Below are 24,041 nucleotides of genomic sequence, written 5' to 3'. Positions count from 1 at the left end.
TCTGCCCTGCAGAGCTGCCCCGGTCAACTGTAAGTGCTGTTATTGTGAAGTGGAAACATCTAGCAACAACGGCTCAGCTGCGAAGTAGTAGGCCACACAGAACGGGACCGCCGAGTGCTGAAGCATGTAGCGTGTAAAAATGGTCTGTCGTCGGTTGCAACACTCACTACCGAGTTCCAAACTGCCTCTGGAAGCAATGACAGCACAATAACTGTTCGTCGGGAGCTTCATGAAATGGGTTTGCATGCAGCCGGCACACAAGCCTAAGATCACCATGGGCAATGCCAAGCTTTGGCTGGAGTGGTGTAAAGCTTGCCGCCATTGGACTCTGGAACAGTAGAAATGCATTCTCTGGAGTGATGAATCACGCTTCACCATCTGGCATTCCGACGGATGAATCTGGGTTTGGCGGATGCCAGGAGAATGCTACCTGCCCCAATGCATAGTGCCAACTGTAAAGTTTAGTGGAGGAGGAATAATGGTCTGGGGCTGTTTTTCATGATTCGGGCTAGGCCCCTTAGTTCCATTGAAGGGAAATCTTAATGCTACAGCATACAATGACATTCTAGACGATTCTGTGCTTCCAACTTTGTGGCAACAGTTTGGAGAACGCCCTTTCCTGTTTCAGCATGACAATGCCCCCATGCACAAAGGGAGGTCCATACAGAAATAGTCTGTTGAGATCGGTGTGGAAGAACTTGACTGGCCTGCACAGAGCCCTGACCTCAACCCCATCGAACACCTTTGGGATGAATTGGAACGTCGACTAATGGGGATCCATAATAAATACAAATACAACTACAAAAATGAGCCCTCACTGCTCAATATTGTTATTCTCTACTTACCAGTTCTAGGGAAGTGAGAATGATGTGGAATATGTGTGGTTGTGTGTCTTAATTGCACCATCACTTCTGGGAGACTTGTAGTGGCTCCACAAACACACACCTGCATTCAGCCAAGCAGTACAGCTGTGTTGGTCCTCCATTAGTCACACAGGCGAATGTGAAATGTCAGCTTCATTTCAGTGGGAAAATAAATCATCTTGAGAAGTTAATTATCATATTGGGCTTTGAGGGCATGAGTTTACAGTAAGGTCAGCATTGTTCAAACCTTGCTCACTGTCAGCTATAGCTAACACAGCAGGAGAAGGAACACAGTGATCCTATACTATGAAGATCTATTAAGGGAATATACAGATATTCTGCTTCAGACATTGGAATGATGACACAATGTTGAAGAAAGGGGCATTTCTATCTAAAAGTACCCATGAGCACCCATGTGGTCCTCTGTAGCTCAGCTGGTAGAGCACGGCGCTTGTAACGCCAAGGTAGTGGGTTCGATCCCCGGGACCACCCATACACAAAAAAAATGTATGCACGCATGACTGTAAGTCGCTTTGGATAAAAGCGTCTGCTAAATGGCATATTATTATTATGTGAAGTTCATAGGAGCATGTTAAATTGTATGGCAAATGAAAGCTAACACAATAATGTTGAAGTAAAGACCCCTGCCACTTACAGTATATTTAGTTTTGGAGAAATGATTTGCCTTCTGTAAGTTTAAGAAACATTGCCTTGTGCACCACATATCTTTAAAATATTTTCTAATTTCTCTCCCTCATGAGGAGGGAGGATAATGAATGTTCACAGAAGTAACAAGTATTCCACGTGTAATTACTCATGATTTATGTATATGTATTTACAAGATGTCTTGTTCCAAATGTAACTAACATGTTCTGTAATTACACTTTTGCAGTTTCCTGTGTAGCACCATGTTAACAATGCATCCTATTATGTAACCTTGTTACATGCAACTACATAAGTCACTACCACCAAATAAGCTAGATCGGGACTCCGTCAGCTCACACCCTATCATTAACTACAGCTTCAGTTATCTTATTTCCATGTTATTTGGCTTAAAGGATGTACTGAATTAATTGTAAGAGCAATGTATTTACAATGAATATGCATGTAACTATATTGTACCTACCCAGGAGCAAGCAACTTTATGTAAAGTGAAACACATAATGGTATAACCTTTGTAAATACTATGTACGTGCCTTTCAAATGGGATTTAAGGGTTTATTTCAATGGCATTAAAGGTGTAATGTAAGTGAAATGTTGTTCAAAATTATATCATGTTAATGTAGGTACTAATAAGCAAGTAGCTTCAATTAAAGTGAAACACAGTAGAGTAAACCTTTTTAATTATAATCATTGGGAAAATACACTTCAATGTAGAATGACAGTTGTTAAAGCACCTATAAGTGTAATTACTATGTACTTTCAATATTATTAAAGATTTTCCAGGGTATATCAATTTCAGTTATTACAATGTCGTTATAAAGAAAAGTATTGTAATTACAATGTTTCTACGCAGGAACAAGCAACTTAATGTAAATTCTGTGATTATCTTTTGTGGAACGTGTACAGACTGCTCTCGCCACTGCACATCTGGAGCAAGCGTCAACCACTCAGAATATATATTTTTAATTTACAGCCAGAACACGCTGTATCCTTAACAGTTAAACATAAATGTGTGCAAAATCACATTTATAGGGGATATGGAGCAGTTCCATGCGCCTCATTTCAGAAAACAGACTAACTGATGTATTTATTTTTTACAGCGGGAACACATCATCTTACTCTTATTTCGCTCACATTATCTCTACCTAGTGTGTGTGTGTGGTGTGTGTGTGTGTGTGAATGAGTGTGCATAATCAGTGTTTATTTGAACTTATAGGGAGCAGTTCATTACGCCTCTTCTCTTTTATAGCGTCGCTCACCTCTGCTGTTGCATTTTTGGTGATCCTTCTTGCATATTGGTTGAGCGTCTCTTTAGAGCTGTCAAACGCTGGCTGTGAACGAAGGAACTCGTGCCACTAGCATGACCTCTGCCAGAGGGGCACTCATCGCCACAGTGTTGCGATCCACACCCACGCTGTGGAAAGCAGTGGATATGCTTCCCTTCTTTTTATAGGTCGCCAGGACCTTCTTGTACCTTTTTGCCGTCCGGGGTTTTGGCTGTTAACATATAAAACATAAAGCAATTTATTAATGAGCTTTCTGAAATCTGAACACAATAGCATTTATTCTAAAAATACATAAGTATATCTTTCCTTCTGCCATAACTCAAATGAAGCTTAAGCTAGAAAACCAAATCAGCTTCAGCATGTACAGAATGATTGAGGATGTTTAAATAGAAAACATGATAACGCTTATCCTTCAGTTGATGTTATATAGTAACTACATAGTAATGCTCTTAGTAACAACAATGTAGGTAAATAGTAATTGCAATATAATTACAGTTTGACACATGTTATTACAGGACGCCTCCCCCCGAGTCTTCCCTCCCCCATACCTTGTTCCACCTGTGTAATAACCTATGGCTCTAAACAATATTACCATGTAATTACATAGTTGCAATTCCAATAAAACAAATGTTTTGTTAATAACATAATTACTATCTAGTAACTAATACTAAGTAGTTACTATTACTAATCAGGTGAATTGTGCATTTTATACTTTAAGCTATATCAAATATGCCATATGGCTTTTGCCAGGGGACCTTTGGGCCCAAAATCAGAGTGTAGAGTAACCTTAATTAAGGTATTGGAAAACCGAATGGTAGTAGTAATGTAAATTGCCAGCTGGCTCCACCTAGTCATGACACATTCATGACTAGGCGCAGAACAAGCTGTTCAAATGATGTGATAACTCAACGTTGGGGCTGTGTGAACACCGTGTTTATATAATGATTTTGTGGTTAACTCTGGTCTACTCTATCCTATGCGGGGTGAAGAGCAGTCAGCCAACCGTCCGTTTGGTGCGTTTTAGCCTTAGTGACAACTGCCCATGTGCATTATGCCTAAAACCTGCCCTTAAAGACAAGGTTCCATGCTAAAATATCCACAAAAGTAACAACGTAGGTCACTTACAGAACCCCTAAGCAGTTGAAATTTCCCAAAAGTAAAAATGTATTTGAGTGTTTTAGAGGTAAAGTTTTAATTATTATATTTTTCTACTGCATCTGGACCTTGTTTCAGAACTCTACCTATAATGCACTATTTTATGACAGGAGGGTAAACCAAGCAACGAAAGAACAAAGCTAACTCATGCTAGCTCAAAGTTTACCGTCTAACGCCCCTTTGCCGGCTAGCCTGTGCAGGAGTGAGCTAGCTGCACTTCAAATTGATTTTAGTAAATTAACAGGAATATGTGTTGACATAAACAGTAGGTACTGTACAGTGCATTCGGAAAGTATTCAGACCCCTTGATTTTTTTACACTTTGTAACGTTACAGCCTTATTCTAAAATTGATTCAATATTTTTTCCCAATCATCAATACACACAATACCCCATAATGACAAAGCAAAAACAGGTTTCTTAGAACAATTTTACAAAAATAAAATACAACATTTTTGGAAATATTACATTTACATAAGTACTCAGACCCTTTACTCAGTACTTTGTTGAAGCACCTTTGTAAGCGATTACAGCCTCAAGTCTTCTTGGGTATGACGCTACAAGCTTGGCACACCTGTATTTGGGGAGTTTCTCCCATTCTTCTCTGCAGATCCTCTCAAGCTCTGTCAGGTTGGATGGGGAGCGTCGCTGCACAGCTATTTTCAGGTCTCTCCAGAGATGTTGATCGGGTTCAAGTCTGGGCTCTGGCTGGGGTACTCAAGGACATTCAGAGACTTGTCCCGAAGCCACTCCTGCGTTGTCTTGGCTGTGCGTTTAGGGTCATTGTCCTGTTGGAAGGTGAACCTTCGCCCCAGTCTGAGGTCCTGAGCGCTCTGAAGCAGGTTTTCATCAAGGATCTCGCTGTACTTTGCTCCGTTCATCTTTCCCTCGATCCTGACTAGTCTCCCAGTCCCTGCCGTTGAAGAACATCCCCACAACACAATGCTGCCACCACCATGCTTCACCATAGAGATGGTGCCAGGTTTCGTCCAGATGTGACGCTTTGCATTCAGGCCAAAGAGTTCAATCTTGGTTTCATCAGACCAGAGAATCTTGTTTCTCATTGTCTGAGAGTCTTTAGGTGCCTTTTGGCAAACGCCAAGCGGGCTGTCATGTGCCTTTTACTGAGGAGTGGCTTCTGTCTGGCCAATCTACCATAAAGGCCTGATTGGTGGAGTGCTGCAGAGATGGTTGTCCTTCTGGAAGGTTCTCCCATCTCCACAGAGGAACTCTGGAGCTCTGTCAGAGTGACTATCAGGTTCTTGGTCACCTCCCTGACCAAGGCCCTTCTCCCCCGACTGCTCAGTTTGGCTGGGCGGCCAGCTCTAGGAAGAGTCTTGGTGGTTCCAAACTTCTTCCATTTAAGAATGATGGAGGCCACTGTGTTTATTGGGGACATTCAATGCTGCAGAAATGTTTTTGTACCCTTCCCCAGATCTGTGCCTCAACAAAATCCTGTCTCTGAGCTCTACGGACAATTCATTCGACCTCACTGTTTGTTTTTTGCTCTGACATGCACTGTCAACTGAGGGACCTTATATAGACAGGTTTGTGCCTTTCCAAATCATGTTCAATCAATTTAATTTACCACAGGTGGACTCCAATGAAGTTGTAGAAAAATATCAAGGATGATCAATGGAAACAGGATGCACCTGAGCTCAATTTTGAGTCTCATAGAAAAGTGTCTGAATACTTAAGGTGTTTCTGTTTTTAATTTTTTTTAAATTAGCAAAAATTCTAAAAACCTGTTTTTACTTTGTCATTGTCTCCCGAGTGTCGCAGTGGTCTAAGGCACTGCATCACAGTGCTAGCTGTGCCACCAGAGATCCTGGTTCGAATCCAGGCTCTGTCGTAGCCTGCCACGACCGGGAGACCCATGGGGCGGCGCACAATTGGCCCAGCGTCGTCCAGGGTAGGGGAGGGAATGGCCGGCAGGGATGTAGCTCAGTTGGTAGAGCATGGCGTTTGCAACGCCATGGTTGTGAGTTCGATTCCCACGGGGGGCCAGTATAAAAATAATAATGTATGCACTAACTGTAAGTCGCTCTGGATAAGAGCGTCTGCTAAATGACTAAAAACGTTTTAAAAATATTGTGTGTATTGATGAGGATATAAAAAAAAAATCAATTTTAGAATAACAAATATGTAACAAAATGTGGAAAAAGTCAAGGGGTCTGAATACTTTCCGAATGCACTGTATGTATTGTCATGTCTGCAGACTATGCTTTTGTTGAAATAGCTGACAGCAATTCAAAGACGTATGACCTTAGTTGTAAAACGTAGCAATTTTGCTGGCCGCATGTGTTCCCCTTACAATCATCGGGCCTTTCCGACGTGAACTTGGGATTTTCCGTGAGTGTGGACAAATATTGTTGAATTTCTACTCTATGGTAGTATTGAGAGAATTTCAAATGGTGTTCAATGAATATACATGCTTGAATGTGCTAGCTTGCCTTTGAACACTTAAAAAATGTGTGCAGTGTCATGACACCTCTGCATTTAGCCGTTTTCTTTTTTGTCCCTTCTTCTTCTTCTTCTTCTTCTTCTTCTTCTTCTTCTTCTTCTTCTTCTTCTTCTTCTTCTTCTTCTTCTTCTTCTTCTTCTTCTTCTTCTTCTTCTTCTTCTTCTTCTTCTTCTTCTTCTCATTTTCACTGTCAGTGGATGACAAGCTGTCTGAGCTTGAAAAATCAGAGCTGTTGTTCGACTCACACATCTTGTCAACATTGTCCCCTGAAACATAGTGAGAGTTAGTCATATGTTACAAAACAAACCTTTTCCAGCTACACATGAAGATAATGATTGCTGAACCTGACTGTGCGGTGCATGCAGCCCGCCGACGACCCGCCACAACCTGTTTAACAAGTCATTTTTTCCCCACATGATGTGTTCAGGTCATTGAACAATAGGGCTATCAAGGCATTGAATTGAATCCCTCCATTTCCCACTCACTGGCACTCACACACACGCTACGGTTTGGTATTGATAAGATTTAATTGAATCCTATACTTAATATTCTTAATATCCTATACTCACGTATTTGTGATCATTATTGAGTGGTCCCTGCAGCGTACAATCTCAAATATGTGATTGGAACAGTAGCAACAGAACGTATGACGCAACAAACGCGTCTAAACAACATTGTTGTCTGAACAGCATCTAAATATTGTTTTATACTGATGGAAAATAAAGGTCTTAAACTTTATTCCTCAATTTTACCTTTTATTGTAAAAGATAAATGCGAACTTCATCATCCAAGCATCATACGGAACACATCCACAGCCAAACTCATTCCATTAACCAGTCTAAATAACAGGGTGTGCTGACAAAAAAAAACAACATAAGTTAGCGACCTAACAGCCAGACTAGTTTACAATGTACCACATCTTTGGTGAGCACAAGAGACAAATGTAATGATGTTTAGAAAAGAAACGTCTGTCACCTAAGCTAACAGCAGCTAAATTCTTTATGACGGCAGCCATGTTTGTTTATGTTTGATTTGGCGAAAACTCCCTAATCCCAGAATGTCATTCACTATAAGACAAAGACGGCTGCGCTCATTGCCTGAAAAATATTAACTTAGTTTAGCCAGTTTTCAGCATTTTACAAATCGTTGATGTACTTGTAACAGTGTATAGAAGAACCGGAGCACATGACTTGACAAGTCGCTTACCGTTTTTGACAACTCACAAAGCAAATAAAATGTTTTCACCTCACAGATCATCACACCAAATACAAGCCTACCGCCTAGCCTAATCGTAGCGCAAAAGCTAAACAGGGATGAAACCATTTTTGGGGGGTTTGTGGGGGGGTTCATTTCATTTGTGGAGGGTTTTCAAGTCCATGGGGGGTAGAAATGGGGGAAGGTATCGTGGGGGATATGATGCAGGAAATATTACTATGATGGGGGATTTATCAATAAATGGGGGGCAAACCCCCTGGAAAGGGGGGTCTGAGCTGGCAACCCTGAGGTACCAAAATTACAATCTGATGCCGCGATCAAAACAACTGGGAACTGGGAAATCTCCGACTTCCGACTTCAGTGCGTTGAAGACAACTGGCAACTCTGTATAAGGGCTATTTGACCAAGAAGGAGAGTGATGGAGTGCTGCATCAGATGACCTGGCCTCCTCAATCACCCGACCTCAACCCAATTGAGATTGTTTGGGATGAGTTGGACCGCAGAGTGAAGGAAAAGCAGCCAACAAGTGCTCAGCATATGTGGGAACTCCTGCAAGACTGTTGGAAAAGCATTCCAGGTGAAGCTGGTTGAGAGAATGCCAAGAGTGTGCAAGGCTGTCAACAAGGCAAAGGGTGGCTACTTTGAAGAATCTCAAATCTCAAATATATTTTGATTTGTTTAACACTTTTTGGGTTACTACATGATTCCATATGTGTTGCTTCGTAGTTTTTAAGTCTTCACTATTATTGTACAATGTAGAAAATAGTAAAAATAAAGAAAAACCCTTGAGTGAGTAGGTGTGTCCAAACGTTTGACTGGTACTGTACATATACATACACACATATACATACACATATAAATACATAGATATACACATACATACATATATACGTACACTACCATTCAAAAGTTTAAGTCACTTAGACATTTCCTTGTTTTTGAAAGAAAAGCATTTTTTTTGTCCATTAAAATAACATCAAATTGATCAGAAATACAGTGTAGACATTGTTAATGTTGTAAATGGCTATTGTAGCTGGAAAACTGTGATTTTTAATGGACAAATACATTAGAGTGTCAAGTTTGAGAAACAGACGCCTCACAGGTCCTCAAGTGGCAGCTTCATTAAATAGTACCCGCAAAACACCAGTCTCAATGTCAACAGTGAAGAGGCGACTCCGGGATGCTGACCTTCTAGGCAGAGTTGCAAAGAAAAAGCCATATCTCAGACTGCCCATCTTAATCTTTTATTTTTATTATTACAGTCTGAGATATGGCTTTTTCTTTGCAACTCTGCCTAGAAGGTCAGCATCCCGGAGTCGCCTCTTCATTGTTGACGTTGAGACTGGTTATTTGCGGGTACTATTTATTGAAGCTGCCAGTTGAGGACCTGTGAGGTGTCTGTTTCTCAAACTAGACACTAATGTATTTGTCCTCTTGCTCAGTTGTGCACCGGGGCCTCCTACTCCTCTTTCTATTCTGGTTAGAGCCAGTTTGCGCTGTTCTGTGAAGGGAGTAGTACACAGTGCTGTACGAGATCTTCAGTTTCTTGGCAATTTCTCGCATTTCCTTCATTTCTCACATTTCCTTCATTTCTCAGAACAAGAATAGACTGACGAGTTTCAGAATAAAGTTATTTGTTTCTGGCCATTTTGAGCCTGTAATCGAACCCACAATTGGTGATGCTCCAGATACTCAACTAGTCTCAAGAAGGTCAGTTTTGTTGCTTCTTTAATCAGCACAACAGTTTTCAGCTGTGCCAACATAATTATAAAAGGGTTTTCTAATGATCAATTAGCCTTTTAAAATGATAAACTTGGATTAGCAAACACAACGTGCCATTGGAACACAGGACTGATGGTTGCTGATAATGGGCCTCTGTATGCCTATGTAGATATTCCATAAAAAATCAGCCGTTTATAGCTACAATAGCCATTTACAACATTAACAATGTCTACACTGTATTTCTGATCAATTTGATGTTATTTTAATGGACAATAAAATTGCTTTTCTTTCGAAAACAATAACTTTTCTAAGTGACCCCAAACTTTTGAACGGTAGTGTACATACAAATATATACTCCTATTTTTAAATATATTTTCCTTTATTACTTTCTAACCCTACCACCCCTCCCCTAATTGGAGTAAACTAGTGAACAACAAAACTTAGGCCTCTACTTCCATCTGATACATACAGTTGAAGTCGGAAGTTTACATACACTTAGGTTGGAGTCATTAAAACTCATTTTTCAACCACTCCACAAATTCTTGTTAACAAACAATCATAGGAAAACTTGACATCATAGGAAAATCAAAAGAAATCAGCTAAGACCTCAGAAAAAAATGTGTAGACCTCCACAAGTCTGGTTCATCATTGGGAGCAATTTACAAAAGCCTGAAGGTACCGCGTTCATCTGTACAAACAATAATACGCAAGTATAAACACCATGGGACCACGCAGCCATCATACCGCTCAGGAAGGAGACGCGTTCTGTCTCCTAGAGATGAACGTACTTTGCTGTGAAAAGTGCAAATCAATCCCAGAACAACAGCAAAGGACCTTGTGAAGATGCTGGAAGAAACAGGAACAAAAGTATCTATATCGACATGACCTGAAAGGCCGCTCAGCAAGAAAATTATGTGGATATATTGAAGCAACATCTCAAGATGACGGTCAATCAACCTCGGTCTGGGGCTCCATGCAAGATCTCACCTCGTGGGGCATCAATGATCATGAGGAAGGTGAGGGATCAGCCCAGAACTACACGGCAGGACCTTGTCAATGACCTGAAGAGAGCTGGGACCACAGTCTCAAAGAAAACCATTAGTAACACACTACGCCGTCATGGATTAAAATCCTGCAGCGCACGCAAGGTCCCCCTGCTCAAGCCAGCGCATGTCCAGGGCCGTCTGAAGTTTGCCAATGACCATCTGGATGATCCAGAGGAAGAATGGGAGACGGTCATGTGGTCTGATTAGACAAAAATAGAGCTTTTTGGTCTAAACTCCACTCACCATGTTTGGAGGAAGAAGAAGGATGAGTACAACCCCAAGAACACCATCCCAACCGTGAAGCATGGAGGTGGAAACATCATTCTTTGGGGATGCTTTTCTGCAAAGGGGACAGGACAACTGCACCATATTGAGGGGAGGATGGATGGGGCCATGTATCAGTCAGGAAGTTAAAGTTTGGTCATAAATGGCTCTTCCAAATGGACAATGACCCCAAGCATACTTCCAAAGTTGTGGAAAAATGGCTTAAGGACAACAAAGTCAAGGTATTGGAGTTGCCATCACAAAGCCCTTACCTCAATCCTATAGAAAATGTGTGGGCAGAACTGAAAAAGCGTGTGCGAGCAAGGAGGCCTACAAACCTGACACCAGCTCTGTCAGGAGGAATGGGCCAAAATTCACCCAACTTATTGTGGGAAGCTTGTGGAAGGCTACCCGAAACGTTTGACCCAAGTTAAACAATTTAAAGGCAATGCTACCAAATACTAATTGAGTGTATGTAAACTTCTGACCCACTGGGAATGTGATGAAAGAAATACAAGCTGAAATAAATCATTCTCTCTACTATTATTCTGATTCATTTCAAATTCTTAAAATAAAGTGGGGATCCTAACTGACCTAAGACAGGGAATTTTTACTAGGATTCAATGTTAGGAATTGTGAAAAACAGAGTTTAAATGTATTTGGCTAAGGTGTATGTAAACTTCTGACTTCAACTGTATGTCTTGACGTGACTTTCATTAATCTGATGACTTTTATTTATCGAATCAACTAACTATGTTTAATTGTCACTTGATTAAATCAATAATGTAACAATTAACTCATTAGGATTTTGGGGCACCACGGAAAAAGTTGTTTAACGAGTTACCATCTCCCGTATTAAACTCTTATAATATATAGATATGTTATATATCAATAACAGTAATGTATTAATCATTACCTCATATCAGTCTCATTCTGAACGTTGCATAATCCTTGAACCTGCAAGAACCCTAACCTTACTTATGAGTCAGCAATACACAAATTGGCTTAATTATTTATTTACTAGCTAACTAAATAATAACACAGAATACATACATACTTAATACATGAGAAAAGTCCCTAGCGGACTAACAACAGCATGACTGCTTGGTTATGAAAAAGGGAGGGGTCAATAGAAGGAGGGAGAGAGGGACAAAAAGAGTCAAACTTATCATACATACATTTGGAAACAACGCACACGGTAGGGCGGCAGGTAGCTTAGTGGGTAAGAGCGTTGTGCCAGTAACCGAAAGGTCGCTGGTTCTAATCCCCGAGCCGACTAGGTGAAAAATCTGTCGATGTGCCCTTAAGCAAGGCACTTAACCCTAATTGCTCCTGTAAGTCGCTCTGGATAAGAGCGTCTGCTAAATGACTAAAATGTAAAATGTAAAAATGTAATCAGAATACTTAGCACCCTATCCACCGGCTGTTCGGAGTAAGAAACCAATGAATGTATTTACGTGTTTGCTGCTGGTCTATCTCTGTTGACCCAAGCCCTCTTGGAAAATAGGTTTTGGCTGGGTCTTCGCTCAGCTCACTTGTAAGGCTCTGATTGTCCACCAGAGGTCACAATGTCCTTCTTCTTTGTAGAGTTTCCCTGGTAGTGAAGTGATTGCCAGAATAGATACTTCAGATGCACCAATGGTTGTCTGAGATGGGATTCTCCTTTCTTCCCACCTCGTGTCTTTAGTCAAAGTTCTAGATCACTTTACATGTACAGCTGTAGACTGGCAATGTTCTGGTCTAGTGAGTTCATCTTCTTCTCCTTGTGTAGAGATTCAAAGTTCTAACCATTTTCAGCCATGTAGCCACAGCTACACACTTTCTGGTCCAACCATTTTGTAACGTTAGCTCACGCTTCACGTCTGCTGGTCTCTGATTCAAAGTTCTAACCATTCTAAACATGCAGTTGCCACTCTCACGTTTTCTGGTCTGAGTTAAATCTCGTTACCAAGGCTTTTTATCCTCGGGTAAAAAGGGGGCGTTCCATCACGCCGACACAATGTCTGTGCTCACTTGGGTGTGGTTACTGACTGGGAAAAAGTTTATTTGACATTCTTATCTTCACAAAATACTCTCATCTTTAATCATATATTTTATACAACATTTGGGTTTTAAACTTCATGAATAGAATGTGTACACTTTCCGAGTTACAGTTATTTTGTAACGATCCCGGCTGTCTGAGTCGGGTCCTGTCTGGTGACTAGTTTTTCCTGTTCGTAATCTCCAGTTTCCCGAGGGTTCGGGAACGCTCCGGGGAGCGCTCTTGTTTTCCGCACCTGCATCCCATCAGCAATCTGCACACCTGGTCCTGATCATCACCCTTCTTAGGCTCTGGCCGAACATCCAGTTCCTGCCGGATCGTTAGCCATGAACAGTAGGTTTTGTCAGAGTATCAGTCCTAGAGCGTCTAGCGTTAGTTTTGTTGTTTTGTACCTTGTTGGTTTTTGGGTTACTTACCTCCGTTTTTGTCCCATCTGCAGTCACTCGTCCGGAACCTTCACCCCTACCTCTGCCTGATGGTCGGCGGCTGCCGAGCCATCACTGGACCAACAACTGCACCCTCAACAACTCATCCACGCCGCCCGCTCTGTCCCTGGATTATTCTGCACCTTTTTGAATCTGTAATAAACCCTCACCTTCGTTCAACTCTCCTTGTCCTGGTCTGCTTCTGGGTTCTGTCTGAGGGAACCGTGACAGAACGATCCGGCCAGAAATGAACCCAGCGGACCTGGACTCTGTTCGCCATGCCATTACCCAGCAGGAGAAGATGTTGGGCCATCATAGCACGGTACTACAGGAGATCGCGTTGTCAGTTCGGAACCTTTCTTCCGGTCTGACGGAGGTCCAGAACCAACGCCAGTGTCCGGTGGAGGACCCACTACCGGTTTCACCCATCTCGCCTGCCGCTTCTGAAGTTGTGTCCCTCCGTGAGCCCAAGGTTCCGACGCCGGATAAATATGAGGGGGAGCTGGGAAGATGCCGTTCCTTCCTTATGCAGTGTGGATTAGTGTTCGATCTACAGCCCTACTCTTATGCCACAGACAAGGCTAGGATAGCCTTTGTGATTGAGTTGCTGCGTGGTCGAGCGCTGGAGTGGGCTTCAGCCGTTTGGGAACGACAGGATCCCTGCATGGCTTCATACCAGGGGTTCACGGCCGAGATGAGGAAGCTCTTCGACCATTCCGTCCGAGGGAGGGACACCGCTAGACGCCTGTTTTCTCTTCACCAAGGAGCTCGCAGCGTGGCCGACTTCGTGATCGAGTTCAAGACGTTGGCTGTGGAGAGTGGGTGGAACGAGGAGTCTTTGCAAGCGGCCTTTTACCAGGGTCTGTCGGAGCAGCTCAAGGATGAGTTGATCTCTTATCCGGAGCCTAGTGACCTGGACAGCTTGGTAGCCTTGTCTATTCGGGTGGATAATCGAGTCCGAGAGCGAAGGAGGGAGAAGCAATGGGGTCCGTCCAATCGATCAGCTTCTCAGTTCCCAGTCGGGTCGGGTGGTGGACCAGAACACGTCGATCATTCTCCACCACAAAGGATTAGTGGAGAGGACCTCTCTCCCGATTCTGAACCCATGCAAGTGGGGCGGCACGGGTTAACCAAGGAGGAGCGTCAACATAGACGTAAGACCAACTGCTGCCTCTACTGTGGTCGCTCGGGACATTACATCTCCACTTGTTCCCGGCGGTCGTCAAACTGCCCGGCTCGCTAAAGTTGGGAGGACTGTTAGCGAGCCAGTTTCAACCTCTCAGTACCTCTGTCAGACCCCGTTTCCCGGCTACCCTTGTGAACAGGAATCAGAGCTTAGCGCTTAACGCTTTTATCGATTCAGGTGCCGATGGAAGCTTTCTTGATGCCGAGTTGGTGGAACAGCTGGGGCTTTCCAAGGAGCAATTGCCGGAAGCCATTGAAGCGACCACTCTGAACGGCAGTAGTCTGGCACGTATCACGATGAGGACTGAACCGGTTAAGATGCGGTTGTCGGGGAATCATTCTGAGATGATTTCATTCTTCATTCTGCCGTCTTCCCATGTTCCTCTGGTCCTTGGATACCCCTGGCTGAAGGAACACAATCCCACGTTCGATTGGGTGACGGGCAAGGTAACGAAGTTGGAGCCTTGATTGTCATGCTAACTGTCTCAAGACTGCCTGCCCCCATTCGGTTCCCAGTCAGGTGATTGAGGCTAAACCCCCAGATTTGTCCCTGGTTCCCGAGACATATCACGATTTGGGGGAAGTTTTCAGTAAGCAGAAGGCTCTGTCACTTCCTCCCCACCGACCATATGATTGTGCCATCAACCTGGTTCCTGGAGCTGTCTACCCCAAGGGAAGGTTATACAGTATCTCCCGACCTGAACGTGAGGCGTTGGAGACCTACATCAAGGAGTCCCTAGCTGCTGGTCTCGTTCGGTCCCTCGTCATCACCCCTGGGGGCAGGATTCTTCTTTGTGGGTAAGAAGGATGGCTCTCTTCGACCGTGTATTGATTATCGGGGGTTGAATGACATCACGGTCAAGAACAAGTATCCCCTGCCCTTGATGAGTTCTGCCTTCGACTCCTTACAGGGTGCTACGGTGTTCACCAAGCTAGACCTACGCAATGCGTATCACCTGGTCCGGATCAGAGAGGGGGCGAGTGGTTGACGGGGTTCAATACACCCGATGGGTCACTCGAGTATCAGGTGATGCCGTTTGGACTGACCAATGCTCCAGCGGTATTCCAGAGTATGGTGAACGACGTCCTGAGAGATATGATCGGTCTCTTTGTGTTTGTTTACCTGGATGACATTCTGATCTTCTCGAAGGAACCTTCCGACCACGTCCAGCATGTCCGGCAGGTTCTGCAGCGATTGTTGGAGAATCGCCTGTTCGTGAAGGCCGAGAAGTGCGAGTTTCACGCCCACACGACATCCTTTCTCGGGTACATCATCTCCAGGGGAGAGATTAGGATGGACCAGGAGAAGGTTAGAGCGGTTCTGGAATGGGCCCAGCCCGGTACGAGATTGCAGCTCCAGAGATTTTTGGGGTTTGCGAATTTCTACCGCAGATTCATCCGGGATTACAGCCGTGTGGCCGCTCCATTAACTGCCTTGACTTCCAGTATCAGGACCTTCAAGTGGAATCCGGAGGCGGATCGTGCGTTTCTGGATTTGAAGAGGCGATTCACCAACGCACCGATTCTCTCTCAACCGGACACGGCCCGTCAGTTCGTCGTTGAAGTGGGACGCGTCTGATGTGGGAGTTGGCGCCATCCTGTCGCAGCGATGCTCCACGGACAGTAAACTCCATCCCTGCGCCTACTACTCTCGTCGCCTTTCGCCTGCGGAGAGGAATTACGATGTGGGTAACCGGGAGCTTCTCGCGGTGAAACTTGCCTTGGAGGAGTGGCGCCACTGGTTGGAGGGGGCGGAGCAACCGTTTATTGTCTGGACTGACCACAAGAATCTTGCTTACGTGCAATCGGCTAAACGTCTCAACTCCCCGTCAGGCCAGGTGGGCGTTGTTTTTCGGACGATTCAAGTTTTCCCTGACGTTCCGACCTGGATCTAAGAACGGCAAGGCGGACGCCTTGTCCCGGATGTTCTCCAAGACGGAGGAGAGTGGGTCCAAGACCGAGACAATTCTCCCCCGGAACTGCGTCGTGGGAGCAGTTATGTGGAAGATTGAGGAGGAGGTGCTGGCGGCCCTTCGGACTCAGCCCGGTCCCGGTAACGGTCCACCCGGTCGGTTGTTTGTGCCTGAGTCGGTTCGTCCGGCTGTCCTCAAATGGTCCCACGCCAGCAAGATGGCTTGTCACCCTGGCGTGGCTCGGACAATGGCGTTTCTTCGCAGACGTTTTTGGTGGCCTGCCATGGCCGAGGATACTCGGGGGTTTGTTGCTGCCTGTCCAGTGTGTGTGCAGAATAAGAGTACCAATCGGCCCAGCTCTGGACTACTTCACCCCCCTTCCTATTCCCCGGCGACCATGGTCGCATCTGGCCCTGGACTTCGTCACTGGGTTGCCCGCTTCTGAGGGGAACACGGTCGTTCTGACTATCGTGGACAGATTCAGCAAGTTCGCCCACTTTGTGCCAATTGCCAAGCTTCCCTCTGCCTCGGAGACGTCCGAGATCCTGGTTAGGAGGTTTTCAGGGTCCACGGTTTGCCCAGTGATATCGTTTCCGACCGTGGCCCTCAGTTTACCTCTGCTGTCTGGAAGTCCTTCTGTTTGGCCATCGGAGCTACAGTCAGTCTCACATCTGGTTTTCACCCCCAATCCAATGGTCAGGCGGAGAGAGCCAACCAGAAGATGGAATCCACGCTACGCTGTCTGGTCTCTTCCAACCCCACCTCCTGGGTCTCTCAGTTGCCTTGGGTTGAGTATGCCCACAATACTCTTCCTACATCTGCCACTGGGATGTCTCCCTTCCAGTGCCTGTATGGCTACCAACCTCCCCTGTTTCCTTCTCAGGAGAGGGAGCTCTCAGTGCCTTCTGTTCAGGCCCATATTCGTCGTTGCCACCGGACCTGGCATCGGGCCAGAAAGGCACTCCTTAGAGTTTCGGACCGGTATCAGCTCCAGGCGAATCGTCGCCGGATCCCCGCTCCCACCTATACTATCGGAGATAGGGTTTGGTTGGCCACACGGGATCTTCCGTTACGGACTGAGTCTAGGAAGTTGTTACCGAAGTTCATTGGTCCGTTTGTGGTGGAGAAGGTGATCAATCCAGTGGCAGTTCGACTCAAACTACCGAGGACGCTCAGAGTCCATCCCACCTTTCATGTCTCCTGCCTCAAGCCTGTCTTCCTCAGTCCTCTGTTGCCTCCTCCGCCTCCTCCTCCTCCTCCTCGGATGATCGGAGGTGGTCCTGCCTACACGGTGCGTCGCATCATGGATTCCAGACGGCGGGGCCGGGGTTTCCAGTATCTCGTGGACTGGGAGGGGTATGGCTCTGAGGAGAGGAGTTGGATTCCGCGGCGACAGGTCCTAGATGCGGACCTCATCAGTGACTTCTACCGCCTCCATCCTGGCGCTCCGGGAGTCCGCCCGGTGGCGTTCGTCGGAGGGGGGGTACTGTAACGATCCCGGCTGTCTGAGTCGGGTCCTGTCTGGTGACTAGTTTTTCCTGTTCGTAATCTCCAGTTTCCCGAGGGTTCGGGAACGCTCCGGGGAGCGCTCTTGTTTTCCGCACCTGCATCCCATCAGCAATCTGCACACCTGGTCCTGATCATCACCCTTCTTAGGCTCTGGCCGAACATCCAGTTCCTGCCGGATCGTTAGCCATGAACAGTAGGTTTTGTCAGAGTATCAGTCCTAGAGCGTCTAGCGTTAGTTTTGTTGTTTTGTACCTTGTTGGTTTTTGGGTTACTTACCTCCGTTTTTGTCCCATCTGCAGTCACTCGTCCGGAACCTTCACCCTACCTCTGCCTGATGGTCGGCGGCTGCCGAGCCATCACTGGACCAACAACTGCACCCTCAACAACTCATCCACGCCGCCCGCTCTGTCCCTGGATTATTCTGCACCTTTTTGAATCTGTAATAAACCCTCACCTTCGTTCAACTCTCCTTGTCCTGGTCTGCTTCTGGGTTCTGTCTGAGGGAACCGTGACATATTTCTTGATACCATCCTTAATGACTTCACAAAATAATAAACAATATGACATGATTATTCTTTAGGTCCCCACTGACCATTCTTAACATTCAGATTATATAAATAAATGTTCCAATGTTCACTTTTTAGGGAAAAAGGTTTTGGCGTCAAAACACTCTCTCTAGACAAAGGCATTATTTTCTCAATACTAGATAGCCAGGGAGGGAGTTCTCTCCTGCTTAAATGTACGACCCAGTGTTAAGGTGTGAAGACCGGCACAGACCCCCCTCCCCTCTTCTGTGGGTGAGAGGGTCTGTTTGTTGTCAGATATTTGCCTAGCTGATCTGAGTCCTTCGATCCACTGTCAGGAGAGTCATGACACATACTATATAAATTTTATGGACACAGTCTATTTTACAATAGTTCTATTTTGTTCATTTTTACTCATGTCCTTCCTCTACCCTCAACCTCTCCCATCTATTTCTGATGTCCATCCGGTTTGATTTCTATTTGCCATATATTTCTAACTGTGCTCTTTCACAAAAGTTCTTAACCTAGAACCTATATACGTTTTACGGACACAGTATGTTTTACGTTAGTTATGTTGTTATTAGTTGTTATTAGTCCCAACCTTCAGCTCCATTCAACCCCTCCCAGCTATCTCTTAACACCATCCATATTGGATTTCTATTTTCCATATATTTTTCAACTGTGCTGTGATGTTTCACAAAAGTTCTGAACCTTTCTATTCTCATTGTTTCTACAGATTGTAAATAGAAAATAAACATTTTTGCTAAAAGTATTATTATATTATTGATCGATTGACTATGACTTTTCTGATAACCCAGTAGTGCTATCTGCAGGGTTAGCTCGAGGTAAATATTGCAATTCTTCAGCCATTCCTGGACCTGTGACCAAAAACAAGCTAGAGTCGTGGTCAAAAGTTTTGAGAATGACACAAATACTAATTTTCACAAAGTCTGCTGCCTCAGTTTTGATGATGGCAATTTGCATATACTCCAAAAACATTTCCACTGCATTTCAGCCCTGCCACAAAAGGACCAGCTGCCATCATGTCAGTGATTCTCTCGTTCACACAGGTGAGAGTGTTGACGAGGACAAGGATGGAGATCACTCTGTCATGCTGATTGAGTTTGAATAACAGACTGGAAGCTTTAAAAGGAGGGTGGTGCTTGAAATCATTGTTCTTCCTCTGTTAACCATGGTTACCTGCAAGGAAACACGTGCCGTCATCATTGCTTTGCACAAAAAGGGCTTCATAGGCAAGGATATTGCTGCTAGTAAGATTGCACCTAAATCAACCATTTATCGGATCATCAAGAACTTCAAGGAGAGAGGTTCAATTGTTGTGAAGAAGGCGTCAGGGCGCCCAAGTAAGTCCAGCAAGCGCCAGGACCGTCTCCTAAAAATGATTCAGCTGCAGGATCGGGGCACCACCAGTGAAGAGCTTGCTCAGGAATGGCAGCAGGCAGGTGGGAGTGCATCTGCACGCACAGTGAGGCGAAGACTTTTGGAGGATGGCCTGGTGTCAAGAAGGGCAGCAAAGAAGCCACTTCTCTCCAGGAAAAACATACAGACAGACTGATATTCTGCAAAAGGTACAGGGATTGGACTGCTGAGGACTGGGGTAAAGTCATTTTCTCTGATGAATCCCCTTTCCGATTGTTTGGGGCATCCGGAAAACACCTTGTCCGGAGAAGACAAGGTGAGCGCTACCATCAGTCCTATGTCATGCCAACAGTAAAGCATCCTGAGACCATTCATGTGTGGGGTTGCTTCTCAGCCAAGGGAGTGGGCTCACTCACAATTTTGCCTAAGAACACAGCCATGAATAAAGAATGGTACCAACACGTCCTCCGAGAGCAACTTCTCCCAACCATCCAAGAACAGTTTGGTGACGACCAATGCCTTTTCCAGCATGATGGAGCACCTTGCCATTAGGCAAAAGTGATAACTAAGTGGCTCGGGGAACAAAACATCGACATTTTGGGTCCATGGCCAGGAAACTCCCCAGACCTTAATCACATTGAGAACTTGTGGTCGATCCTCAAGAGGCGGGTGGACAAACAAAAACCCACAAATTCTGACAAACTCCAAGCATTGATTATGCAAGAATGGGCTGCCATCAGTCAGGATGTGGCCCAGAAGTTAATTGACAGCATGCCAGGGCGGATTGCAGAGGTCTTGAAAAAGAAGGGTCAACACTGCAAATATTGACTCTTTGCATAAACTTAATATAATTGTCAATAAAAGCCTTTGACACTTATGGAATGCTTGTAATTATACTTCAGTATACCATAGTATCATCTGACAAAAATATCTCCTAACACTGAAGTAGCGAACTTTGTGAAGACCAATACTTGTCATTCTCAAAACTTTCGACCACGACTGGACAATACCAAAACAATTGATCTAATGATTCTGTCTCTTCGCAGCAAAATATGTAGAGCTGGGAAGGTTGTATCCCTCATACAAATAGCATTCTATTGGTTGCAATAATTTTGTAGAGTAATTTTAATTGAACATTTCTAAGTTTGAATCTGGCGTCGTTTTGCGTATCAGTTCATAAACCATGTGCCATGGAATCAGTACGTCAACAATCACTTCCCAACTATTTTGTAATCTATATGGCACGGCTGTCAATTTTTTGGTCCTTAAATGAAACTGGTATATTTGTTTATTTATCACAATTTTCTTTAACCAATTATGGTCATGAATGCGGGGGGCGACAGACAAGTTCCTTACTTCAATTTTTTTTTATGGACTGGATCTTTATATTTCCCACTTGTATCCTGTTTCAGTAATAATGGAATCAGACCTTCTTGTTGAGTGTCTGATAATCTCCCATTTACATAGGAGTGGTTAAAACATGCTAATAACAAATACAAATTAAAATACAAATTAATTTATAACATTTTTGATATGCGTTTTTCTGGATTTTGTTGTTGTTATTCTGTCTCTCACTGTTCAAATAAACCTACCATTAAAATTATAGACTGATCATTTCTTTGTCAGTGGGCAAACGTACAAAATCAGCAGGGGATCAAATACTTTTTTCCCTCACTGTATGTATGATAAAAGAAAAACAAATACAAAAACAAACAAAGAAATGATAATGAATATAAGAATAACACAACACTATAATGATAATCGAGTCCTATATAAATATCTTCTCAATTTCATTCCTTCCCCAACAACTCCGAAGTTGGGGTTTGCCTCGTAGGTGCAACTTTAAGCCTGGATGCATGTATTCACTGTGGTTGACCTCTGACCTTAACTGCTGTACGTGTTACCAGAAGAACCTGCGTTGGACATCCATAACATGGCTCTCCTTGAATAACCACAGGTTTTAAACTTCGTACCAGAACATAATCGCCTGGCTGAAAATTGTGTATCGGTTTCTCCCCTGGTGAGGGAAGGGAATCGATTACCTGTTGAGAATATTTGGAAACAAAAGAAAACAAATGTTGAACATAATTGTGTTGCAATTCCTGTAGCTGTGTTATATCCCCCACTGGATTCTCTTTCATCAACGCACCTAGAGGAAAAGGTCTAGCCATCAACACTTCATGAGGAGACAATCCAGTACACGCATTAGGCATTGCTCTTATTGATAAGAGTACTAAAGGTACTGCTTCCAACCAATTCATCCCTCTTGATAGATTTATCTTCAATAGTTTTATTTGTTTGTTCAACTTGAGCAGAATGTGAAATGTCCACTTAATCCCTAACGCTGCTGATAACTGTCTAGTTATTCTGGACGTAAAAGGTGTGCCATTATCGGAATCAATACCAATAGGAATTCCGAACCTAGGAATGACATGTTCCATTAAACACTTCACTACTGTTTGAGCATTCTCTTTTCTTGTCACAAAAGCTTCTGTCCATTTAGAAAATCTGTCCACAATTACCTGAAAATATAAATACCCCTTATATTTCGGCATATGCGTAAAATCAATTTGTAATTGCTGAAATGCACCCTCCGGCTTTGGTAAATGTGCCCTTTTAGGTGGATTGAGGCATGGATTACATCTAGCACAAATTAAACATCTTTGGATAAATTGTCTAACTTGTTTCTCCAAACCTATCATAAAAAAACTGCTTATTTACATAAGCTGTCACGCCCTTGTACCCTACATGTGTTACTCCATGAACATAGGAAATAACAGACTCATCCTTCTTACAACCCTTAATTTCCCATAATCTTAATTCATATTCAGTCGCTTGGTTCTGAAAATACCTTAAATTATCTCAAGTGAACGGAGGATCCGCTTGACTAGTTAGTTGTACAGATATCAGTTCCCTTTCCATCCATGGTAGAAAAAAATCAATTCAAAGCTGCATCCTGAGCAAATGTATCTGCTATCTCCGAATCTTCCCTAGAATGACCTTTACATTTTACAATAGCAATGTTAGCTGGTAACATCATTGCCTCAATTAAACTTTTAACTAAATTGGCATGCTGAATATGTTTCCCTGCAGTCGTCACAAAACCTCTATTTTCCCATATTTTACTAAAATCATGTGCCACTGAAAAAGCATATTTTGAAACAGTGTATATGGTGACAGTTTTATTCGCAGCATAAATACACGCTCTTGTTAACACAATTAATTCAGCAGCCTGAGCTGAGGAAACTGGTATTTTATATGCTTCAATTCAATTTCCTTCATTATCCACGACTGAAAATCCTGATAATACAGTTCTATCATCTGGTCTCATCGCTGAACCGTCACAATACAAAACCAGATCATTATTATCCAATGCTGTCTGTTGTAAATCAGCCCTCACGCTAGATGAGGAATTAATGACTTCCATACAATCATGTATGAGATCTTCGTTATCTAGACCACTTTCAATCCCATGTAATAATGCTTTTAGGTTTAAAGCTGGGTTCGTATGTGTTGCAGTATTAATGGTCAAATTTTGAGTTCTAGTTCAAATATGTTTATAATTGCTACGCCTTTGTCTTGTCATGTGTTGTGTGGTTATGTTTAGCAAAATGATATTCACTGTGTGTGAGATGTGTAATATCATTGGATGCTGTCACGATCGTCGAAATGAGTGGACCAAGGCGCAGCGTGATATGCGTACATCTTTTAATGAGTACTTAAACAACAATTTACAAAACAACAAAACGATACGTGAAGTCCTAAGGTTAACAAACACAAACCTCTCCGGAACAAGATCCCACAAATGACTAGTGCAAAACAGGCTGGCTAAGTATGGTTCCCAATCAGAGACAACAAGCCACAGCTGCCTCTGATTGGGAACCACCCCGGCCAACATAGAAATACATGATCTAGAACCTGACAAAGAAAATTCAACATAGACAATCCACACCCTGGCTCAACATATAAGAGTCCCCAGAGCCAGGGAGAGAGTACCCCCCCCAAAGGCGCGGACTGCGACCGCGCCACACAAACTCAAGAGGGTAGGGGCTGGGTGGGCATTCCGCCTCGGAGGCGGATCCGGCTCCGGGCGTGACCACCACTCTCTCGCTACCCCCCCGTAGAGCCACTGGTCTGGTCCCGCTGGCCGGAGCTGGACAAAACACAGGTGGAGCGGATTGCTCCAGGCACCGGTGGAACAGGCACGGGCTGTGCCGGACTGACGACGCGCACCACTGGCTTGGTGCGGGGAGCAGGCACGGGCCGGACCGGGCTGACGACGCGCGCCTGACCGTACTGGGAACACACACCACTGGCTTTGTGCAGGAATCAGGAACGGGCCGGACCGGACTGGTGACACACACCACTTGCTTGGTGCGAGGAGCGGG

The sequence above is a fragment of the Coregonus clupeaformis genome, chromosome 10, assembly GCF_020615455.1.
Source record: "Coregonus clupeaformis isolate EN_2021a chromosome 10, ASM2061545v1, whole genome shotgun sequence".
NCBI lineage: Eukaryota > Metazoa > Chordata > Actinopteri > Salmoniformes > Salmonidae > Coregonus > Coregonus clupeaformis.
The sequence above is the reverse complement of the archived record's forward strand: the minus strand, read 5'-3'. Positions refer to the sequence as shown.